The sequence below is a fragment of the Papio anubis genome, chromosome 3 (genome assembly GCF_008728515.1).
Source record: "Papio anubis isolate 15944 chromosome 3, Panubis1.0, whole genome shotgun sequence".
Lineage (NCBI taxonomy): Eukaryota > Metazoa > Chordata > Mammalia > Primates > Cercopithecidae > Papio > Papio anubis.
In genome coordinates, this window is record NC_044978.1 from 31,977,577 (window position 1) to 31,987,003 (window position 9,427).

At 30.3% G+C, this 9,427-nt stretch overlaps 1 protein-coding gene across 3 annotated transcripts in view; it reads right to left on the bottom strand.

The window, feature by feature from the left end:
- Positions 1–8,268: 8,268 nt before the first annotated feature.
- GRIA2 (glutamate ionotropic receptor AMPA type subunit 2) overlaps positions 8,269–9,427 on the bottom strand; it is a 148,766-nt gene continuing 147,607 nt past the window's right edge. For 2 of the 3 annotated variants that reach the window (XM_003899304.5, XM_003899303.5), the window contains exon 16: positions 8,275–9,427. This exon is cut by the window's right edge and continues 1,480 nt beyond it. The gene's annotated coding sequence lies outside the window, so the exon portion shown is untranslated. The other variant, XR_647471.3, reaches the window with a different exon arrangement.

A 9,427-nucleotide genomic window follows, 5' to 3' on the forward strand; every position in this document is an offset into this window, starting at 1 on the left:
TTCTCAATAAATATTTGTTGGATAAGTTAAAATAATTTAATTACACATCTCATAAGAAGTATTGTAACAAGATAGCAAGAGGGATTGAAATATGTAAGGAATAAGTGAAAGTAAAAGAATTTAAAGAACACCTTAAATAATTTACTTTTTTCAATATGAAATAGACAACATGTAACTGACAGTAGTACCATGTATTCTAGCATGGTATAAAGCCTGCTACATAATACCTGTTCAGTAAGTATTTACTCAGTAAATAAATACATCTGTAATAAGGGCACAGAACATTAGCATGAGCCCTCTAGGACTTTAACATAATACCATCAGATGTGATTTTTAACACAAGGAGTGATGATGAATTGCTAAAATAAAATGAACTACAGTTTAAGACACAAAACATTAAGGATTGTTTGTGAATTTATTTTTCTCTTGGACTTACAAATATTCCAAAATACCTTGATTAGTGTCTATATATGCTCATAAGTGTGAATTCTGAATGAGGAAAGATTAGCTATGACAGAGTTTCTCCTGCATTTATGCAAATAATTAAAATGGAATTTATGTTTTTTTCTACATGTAAGAAAGTTCACATTTACAATGGTAGTGTAAGTTCCAAATGTAACCAAAAGGGACTTATCAAAAAGAGGAACAATTTTTACAGGGAAGATAATGAATTCAGTTTTAAAACCTGTTTAGGTTGAGTGCCTGTGGAAATTTCTAGATGCAGTTGAGACTTAGGGCAAGCGATGTAATCTCTTTTTACCTCTATTTCTTTAAGGTACAATGGAGATAATGATAATATTGGTTGCATTTTATTTCTTTGTTAAAAGCAGTAATATATATAAAATGTTTAAAATAGTGGCTAGCATCTATTTTCAATTACTATTAGTAATTATTATCAATAATATTAATTATATTAACAATAAGTTACTGAACAGTTGAATATACAGATCTGGAACTCAGGAAAGTGACCAGGGCTGTGCACACACGTTGAAGAAAACTCAGCATACAGATGATAATTAAATCCATAGGGAAAAAAACGGTTTTCCTATGAGATAGAGAGTACAATTTGAGACGAGTTGAGCTAGAATGAAAAATATCTCCCAGGAATATCTATGTTCACATTACAGGTAGCAAGAGTTGATTCAGTGAGGGCGGCTAAGGAGAAATTGCAACAATATGGCCATTTTGAAAGGAAGTCATTAGAAAGATTGCTAAAGAAAATTAACTTCCATTTAGCTAGACGATATTTTCCAGGAATCTGGCCATAAAATATAACTTAAAAAAAAAAAAAAAGCAGCCCTACATAAAAATAATGTGTTATAAAAAATTACTGTGAAGGAGACAATTTATGTTTAATTTCACCTTATTTTCTTAGCAATTCTACTCCAGCACCAAACTCAGCAAAGCAAAAGCTGTGCAGTTAACATGATACACTGTCTCTACGTAGCAGGTTAGCAGTTCTCCATTATTACCGGGGCACATTTGTCAGAGATCTCACTCTAGCCCAAATGACTTATTAGAGCAGTCTTCCAACTATACCTACTACTATCCCATGGGGACTTCACTAAATACCCTTTTCTCCACTTCATTTTACATTCGGTGATGTTTTCCAGTGATGTATGAGTGCTTGTTACAAATCTGTACCCTAGGCACCTGTCTGCTGTTTGGTGTGTCAACACTTTTTTATTTTTAGAACAATTTTTTAAATCTGATAGCATTTCTATTGTGGCCCATCTCTTTTCATGTGAGGGTTACAAGTGTTAACTCTGCTACCACACACCCAGGTACAAAACCTTGTTCTTCGTTTAACTAGCTATGTGACTTGGAGCAAATTATCTAACCTCTCTGTGCCTTTGTGCCTCTGATTCCTCATTTTAAAAATGAAGATTATAACAATAGTGTGTTCTTCATAATGTGATGCCTGACATAACATGTGCTTTGTAATTATATGTTATTATTATCATTCCCAAAACATATCAGGTACTTGAAGATGCATAAGACATATTTATTCTCTACTTCAGGAAGCTTGCACTATAATAAAGGAATTTGATGTTTAAGCAAACCGCTAGAGTACAGCATCATTGCTCCTTCAGAGAGATTTCCACCAGATACAGCATTTGAACAATGAAAAATATTTAATCAGCTTTGCTTAGGGCAGAGTGAGCGTGGGAGATACAGGTAAGGTGTCACAAGAAAACAAAACATTAACATGCTCCTTGAGAGATTACTAGACTTTCGCTCAATCATATATGGGAAAGATTTTTATAGGGTTTAACAATAAGGAAGAAGGAAATTAAAAGATCAAACAACCATTGTCATGTCAATGCCTATAAGTGAAAGCTGGCCAGATGGATAAGACAAAATTATAGGAAAAATAAGTATGAAACAGAGGAAGAAAAATAGTAAATGCATGCATGTTTTTCTAACATAAGACAAGTGTTATGCTTGTGAAAATATGTTCTGGTTTTGCCATTGTATTGTGAAAGAATGATATGACAATAGGAATCATGTGGTGATGTGTGAATAATGACTAAAAACCTAAGAATCAAACATGAAAGTGCTTCGAAATTTACATATTGCTGTATGATAATATTAAATTTTAACATGAAGTTTTATGTAAATTATAAGCCCAGATTTTACCCTCTGATAATCTAATAGAGTTAAAAGCCACCATCTTTATAAACATCTGAAACATGAAAATACATATTTGACTTTGCATACTTTATAATTTTAACTAATTCCTATTTTTATTTGCAAAATGTTTTCACATTTTCTAGAAGCAAATTAATATATAATAATGACAACTTGCATTTGTCTTATAATCTAAGTTTTTTTAAAAAAATGGTTTTAGGACAACTGTTAAGCAAAAATGGACATGTATCTTTCTTTTCTAATCACTAATTGAGTAATTAATTATGTTTTCATCATAAACATTTAGGATATTAATGAAAATAAATGTCATTACTTATTAAAAATATACAGCAACAATATTTAAAATTGTCATGATGTTTTACATCCATTTCTATGATGCTATATCCTACCTAGAGTAAGACAAGTTTCTGGATACAAATTGAATTGCAACAGTGTATCCTAATTCAAAAGGTAAGACATGAATTATGGAGAAAAAAACATCTTCCTCTGAATAGAGCATTCCTACTATCCTCACATATAGCTGTTTGTATGATAACAAAGAGATTTCATCTGATAAAGGAAAAAAAAGTATTCAAATAGAGAATCATACCTGACTTACAATCCTGCTTTGTCATTTACTAGCTATGTTCTATTGGCCAATGGCTTAGTCTCTCCAAGCCTCAGGAAGTATCTCATCAGGGAAAGTGGTGTCCTGAAGATGATCATGACACTTTGAAAATTATTTGATAACTTACTAACCTTTGATGTTAGAAACTGTATTTAGATATTTGAGGCACATACTTTTTTTCTGATTTCCAGAAAACTATTTCTGAAATTGAAGTGTAATTTTATTTCCCACAAGTTGTTGTTTTTCTGATGAAGTAAATGCAAAAGATGAGACACAATGTAAACTTGTTTCCAAAAGCCTTTCCCATGTTGAAATGCTTTAAGAGCTAATTATGAATGACAAATCTTGGAAATTTAATTTTAGTGAAGCAAGCCCTTTAAAATAAATTTCACATAAAAACAGCAAGGCATAATTTTGGGCTCAAGTTTAAGTTATTTTGACTCATATATCCAACCTAAGAGTGGCTAATTAATTTCTTCTGAAAACTCTTTAAAAATAACCATAAATAATTTATTCCAATTTTTCTAGTGTTTTTTGCACTAAAAAGTCATAAGTTATGTTAACAATTTTATAAATAATTATCAGAGTAAATGTTACAGAGGATGTGGATTTTTTAATACACACATGAACATACGTACACACAGAAACACGAACAACATTAAATAAAAATGAACAGACATGTTTATCTCTTTAACACAAATAGCTGACAAGATAATGTACATAAAACAGACTTGAAAGCCTTTTAAGATACATACTAAATATGATTATAAAGCTGGAAATGCACTTTAATTTAAAAAGAACCCCAAATAGACATGACAGCTGAACAGTAATCATCCACATTATCCCTCACTGTGAACTAAGGCACGTATTTGCAAAAAGGATGTGTAAAGTTCAATATGTTGTCTATGATCTAGGAATCATGTAAAATTAACTGTTACGTGTGATTGCAACCCATGGCTTAGACTTCAGTACAACTATTCTCTAATTGATAACCAGTCAAACAGGGTTTAATTTGTAGGGGTGGGGAAATAGAAGGCATAGGCAAAGCAAGAATACATAGTTTATAGTACAACCTATTTCCATTTTCTACATAATGGTTTCAAGAAACTTTCAAATCTTTTCATGAGGTGATTTCCTTTAAAATCTGTAAATATTTACACAAAAGTGCCTTTAGATATGAGTCAACTATACTGAATAGCTTAAATCATAAAATTCCAGTGAGCACAGTGAGCACACATTTCTTGTACCACAAAATTCTTGACCATAAGATGCTGGGGGAAAAATGTGATTTATATATATAAAACCTCTAAATTGCATATAAATAGTAAAATAAAACTAGAAAATATACATCTATTAATTTATACCCGGTTTTGATTATGATACTTATCAAATGCATTTCCTTACCAATTAATATTGGCAATATAATGAGTGATAGTAATCAAAATATGATGGCTATAACATATATGTTCCTAAACACAAAATATGTTTTTAATTTTTTTTACAAAATTTAATAGAAGTTCAAATCTTCCCCCAGGCTATTCCATCTGAAATAAACTGCTCTCATGGAATTTAGGTGTGATTTAGTGTAAATATACAAATAAAAGTCAAATGAACATTGACAAATAGTGATATTCATTTTAAACATTTTCTGGAATAAATTCTGAATTGGTAGGCTCTTGGTTGAAAAATTACCAGATTTTTAAAAATAAATATATATACATATATTTACTTAAGGTATATATGTATATATTTATAAGGATATATATATTCTTTAATTTTTGTTGCCATTTGTATATAAGATGTTGTTTAGCTGCTAAGCAAAAATACTTAGAATGTTTTTTGAATTAACACTCATACAAAGAAACAGATACTAGATATACATACATAAGCTATACAGGTGGTAGAGATTTAGAATTATCAAACTCTGATATTTGTTAATTGATTTAATTAGACTCTTTGAGAATAGAGATAAAAATATTGAATGAATGGCAAATAAGTATATAGACGTACAATTTACACAATCTAAGATTAGTATAAGAAAAGAAAATATGAGTCCATATTTAAGATTGTTGAGGAATGCTATCAGATATCTGTTCTAAATTAAAGTTTGAATGTCTTCAGTTAAAAATTGTTGGACAGAAAATATCAAACTATTGTCACAGACTAATCCAAGTAATCATAGTATTATCTCTACGTGAATGGGATCAAAGAACTACATCCTTTAATGAAAATATAACACTTAATCCTCAGAATAGAGGCTCCCAATTTAGCCTTACCTTGGCCAATATTTATATAGGAAGAAATTCAATAAATATTATCAGATAGAATTAATTAATTAATTAATTAAAGTTACAGGATAGAGCTGTTTTACCAATGCTTTGAGATGATTAAATAAAATCGGATCTGGATACCAAAAACATTTTCTGCACCAAGTGGCACTCCAATCATGAACCCATTTCTTCAAACCATTATTTTTAAAAGATACAATGTTGCATTCTATCTTTAATAATCATATCAAATTCCCTTTCATCGTTCCAGTGCGACAGTCCTAGTGTTCAAATACTCCAGTTGAGGAGACAAAGAGTAGCATGAGAAAAAGGGAAAGTAAAGCTAGAATCCTGGTTTTGACTACCTCCCAAGACTTAATTCACTCCCCCACATTCCAATTTACAGTAAAATAAAATTGGCACATTAACCTGAAAGGGAAAAAAAGAAAGAAAAATGACCAAATTCATTCAGTGAATTCAGGCATATCCAACGAAGTAATAGTGAGTTTATGCATATCGAAAAAGCAATTTGGCTCTCAAATAGCAAAATTTACTTATACCTAGTGGGAAAAAAGGCAATTAAGGAATAATCTGGAAGTGCTTGAGAGTGGAATTAAAATGGAGAATTGGTTTGTGCTCAGTGTCAAGTGGATTTAAAAGAGAATTCTGATGAGCAAACACTCAAATAGAGTTCTCATTCTTCTTGTGTCATAGAAGAGACCCTCGTTTCCTAAAGAAACTCTATAAATTGTGGAACTCTGTAAGTACAAGGAGGAATATAACAAATTGGCAATTACGGAATCAGAATATGTGAGAAATGCTGAAATAGAGCTTAACAAGAAATTTTTAGTTCACAAGAGAAATCCTTAGTCATTTATTATAGTTATTAAGTAGACTCTGAAACTGTCAGTCATGTCTGATAAAATGAACTGCATTCCAAGTGCCCACAAAGCAAAATCTGTTACAATAGGCAAGCTAGAAATAGATGGAATAACATGAAAAAAAAGCAAAATGAATGAAACTAAAAAACGAAATACCATTTAAAATATAATAGGTATAAAAATGGCAGTAGTATTTAAGGGCAAGAAGAGAACATAAAATGGTAAAGCAAGAAGAAATGAATAGAGACAGGCTATAAAACACATACACAGATTCTTATGAACTGGATTTACTCTAGGCAGTTTTCTATATTCAATGGATCTTAGAGCTTTTGTTTTAGTTCCCTTGTTTAAATACCATCATGCTTACATAAACACGTTTGAACCTTTTCGTACTTGGATTGCCATATGCTGTCTATGTTTTGTTTTAAAGCACGTAAATAGAGAAAGTATAATTTCCTGATTAGTACCTAATAGAATTTCTGTTGTCATGGTCTTGCCAAAACAACACATTAAGAGAATGAATCCCTTCCTGCTTAAAATGTGACACAACTTTTACAAACCTTTTAATGAGTTTCCAAATTTTCATTCAGAATATCATGATGATTCACTTATACTTACCCATCTTTTATGTTGGTGATTAAAAATAAACCTATTTTAAGTATGAGAACTCTGCACAAATTTTGCTCTATTTTTAAACAGATATTTATATTATTCTGATATCTCCTTTAATAAGCTTGTTGAGAGTACATATAAAATTTGTGAAATGTAACCAATATACTATCTGAAGCCCGTGTATTATTATTAATAATCATGTATTATCAATTAAGATTGATAATAAGGACGACTTTTGTGGCTAAGTCAAACCACTTACTTCAAAAATAAATATATAATCAATTTTATCCAGCAGAAAAAAATGTAAATATCCAGAAATACATTCTAATCTAGAAGTGATTCTTGACTTACTTGTTTAAGCTTGCTAGAACAGTACCTCTAGGAAATGATGAGATTGGGAGTAGAAGAAAGGGGAGAAATCACATTTTGCCATATTCTAATTAATTTCAACAAATGTTTTTAAATGATAGTGTTAAGGTGTTGTATTGGAAATCATCCTGTAGCTTTCTTATATTGCTAATGCTTCCTTTCATTCTTCTTATTTGCTACCATGACCACCAAAATATTTAAAATATCTGCAGATTTGAAAGTTAAGATCTCCAACTGTTTTCTTAAGCAGATTCATTGGTATATTTATGTATGAAACATTAAACCTATTAAAATCTATAAGATTAAAAGACATTAATGTGTAACTTTGAAAAACTACACTCAATAATTTTTGAATATTTGTGAATAGAATTACCTAAAAAATTATCTTTGTAAAAAAAAACTTAATGCAGCAAGAGTTTTAGCTTCTCATTAACACTATCTTTAAGTACAATACTGAAAGAACACCTTTTTGTAAACACATTTTGGAATTTTTAAAGTAAGTCACCTTTCTGCTCTTTAATGTGACTATCACAGCAGCTGAACTAATAACGTACAATGGGATGGTTGGTAATAGTATTGCCTGATCTTGTAGTAGCATGGTATATCTATAATAAAATGAGTAATATAATTCGTAGCCACATTCCTACATATACCTGAAACACTTAATGAGTGTAGGTATGAACGACCTGAATTGTTAATTATTTTAGCTTAAAAAAGTTAGTTTTATTCTGTTACTTTTGTACCTAGCTGATATAGAAATTGAGCAAATATATCTTTGTTCAGTAGAAACAGTTGGGTTTGTTTGGGAATAAAGTTAGATACAATTTTTGGTCTCACTGTTATTAGTTTGAAGTACTACTAAGTAAAAAAAATAAAGATCTTTGCCTTTTGTAAGAACATGTTTTATGTATGATTGAAGTTTTTACAACACTCCGGAAAAGCCATCGATGTTAGATTTAAAAATAAAATCGAAAGCATTTTCTGACATAGTACACATGAAAAATTGGAAATTCCAGTATCTTCAATAGAAGTTATAGAAAGTGTATGCTTCTTGGAGTTTGACACCCACTTAACACAGCAGAAAATAAGGTACTATACTGTAAACAAAAAAGTACAGTAAAGGACAATTGTAAATTTACATAAGAATAGTTCATAAACATTTTGGTCTTTCCATAACAGTTTTTATATAAAATGAATAAAAAAACCTTTAGACAGCTGTCATCACTCTTGTTTGACCACTTTTCACTTATATGCACACAGACATATTTATATAGCAATATATTGATGCACCGTTACATGGATATTAAACTATGAGTACTGCTTGTAACTGAGATGTGCATTATCCAATCAACATTATCCATAGTTGAAATACTCTTACATTATGTATTCTTGTCATGTTGTATCTATAAAAACATGAAAATATAACTTTACATTATTTCAATTATTTACATTAGTTCAAGCTTGACAGAGAAAAACTGATAAGCTACAATTTTTAGAAGAGTAGGCCCAGAGGTACAATAAATAGCATTGATTGTATATAGTCATTTGTTTTTCATTTTTAAAAACTCATTTTAAGTACAATATGGAAACAATTAGTCTGCAATTTGGTCATTCTAGCACTTATTATTAAAAGTTAAAATGCACCTCCAGCATTCCTATGAGGAGAAATGCACTAAAATTATACTGTATTACCTTGGGATCTGTGATTAGGGTCAGCTAAATTTAGTGAAGAATATCATGATACCACATGCCTCCATGTTCAATGCAAGTGGTTACTGTTAAACCCTACATTTTTCCTTCCCTCCTATGAAATACGATAAGTAAGAATGTTTTAAAAGCACTTTGCAAAATACCAAGTGCTACACAAAGGCTTTCTTCCAGAAATAACAAGAATACAAATATTAAAAATAACTATTGGATGTCAGTAATCATTCAAAATCCTAAATTAATTAAACTTGGGGGGTTTTAATCGAAATAAGAGGTATTTTATGAAGGGGAAAGATAGATCCTTTAAATTCATTAACTAGAGAAATATAGGC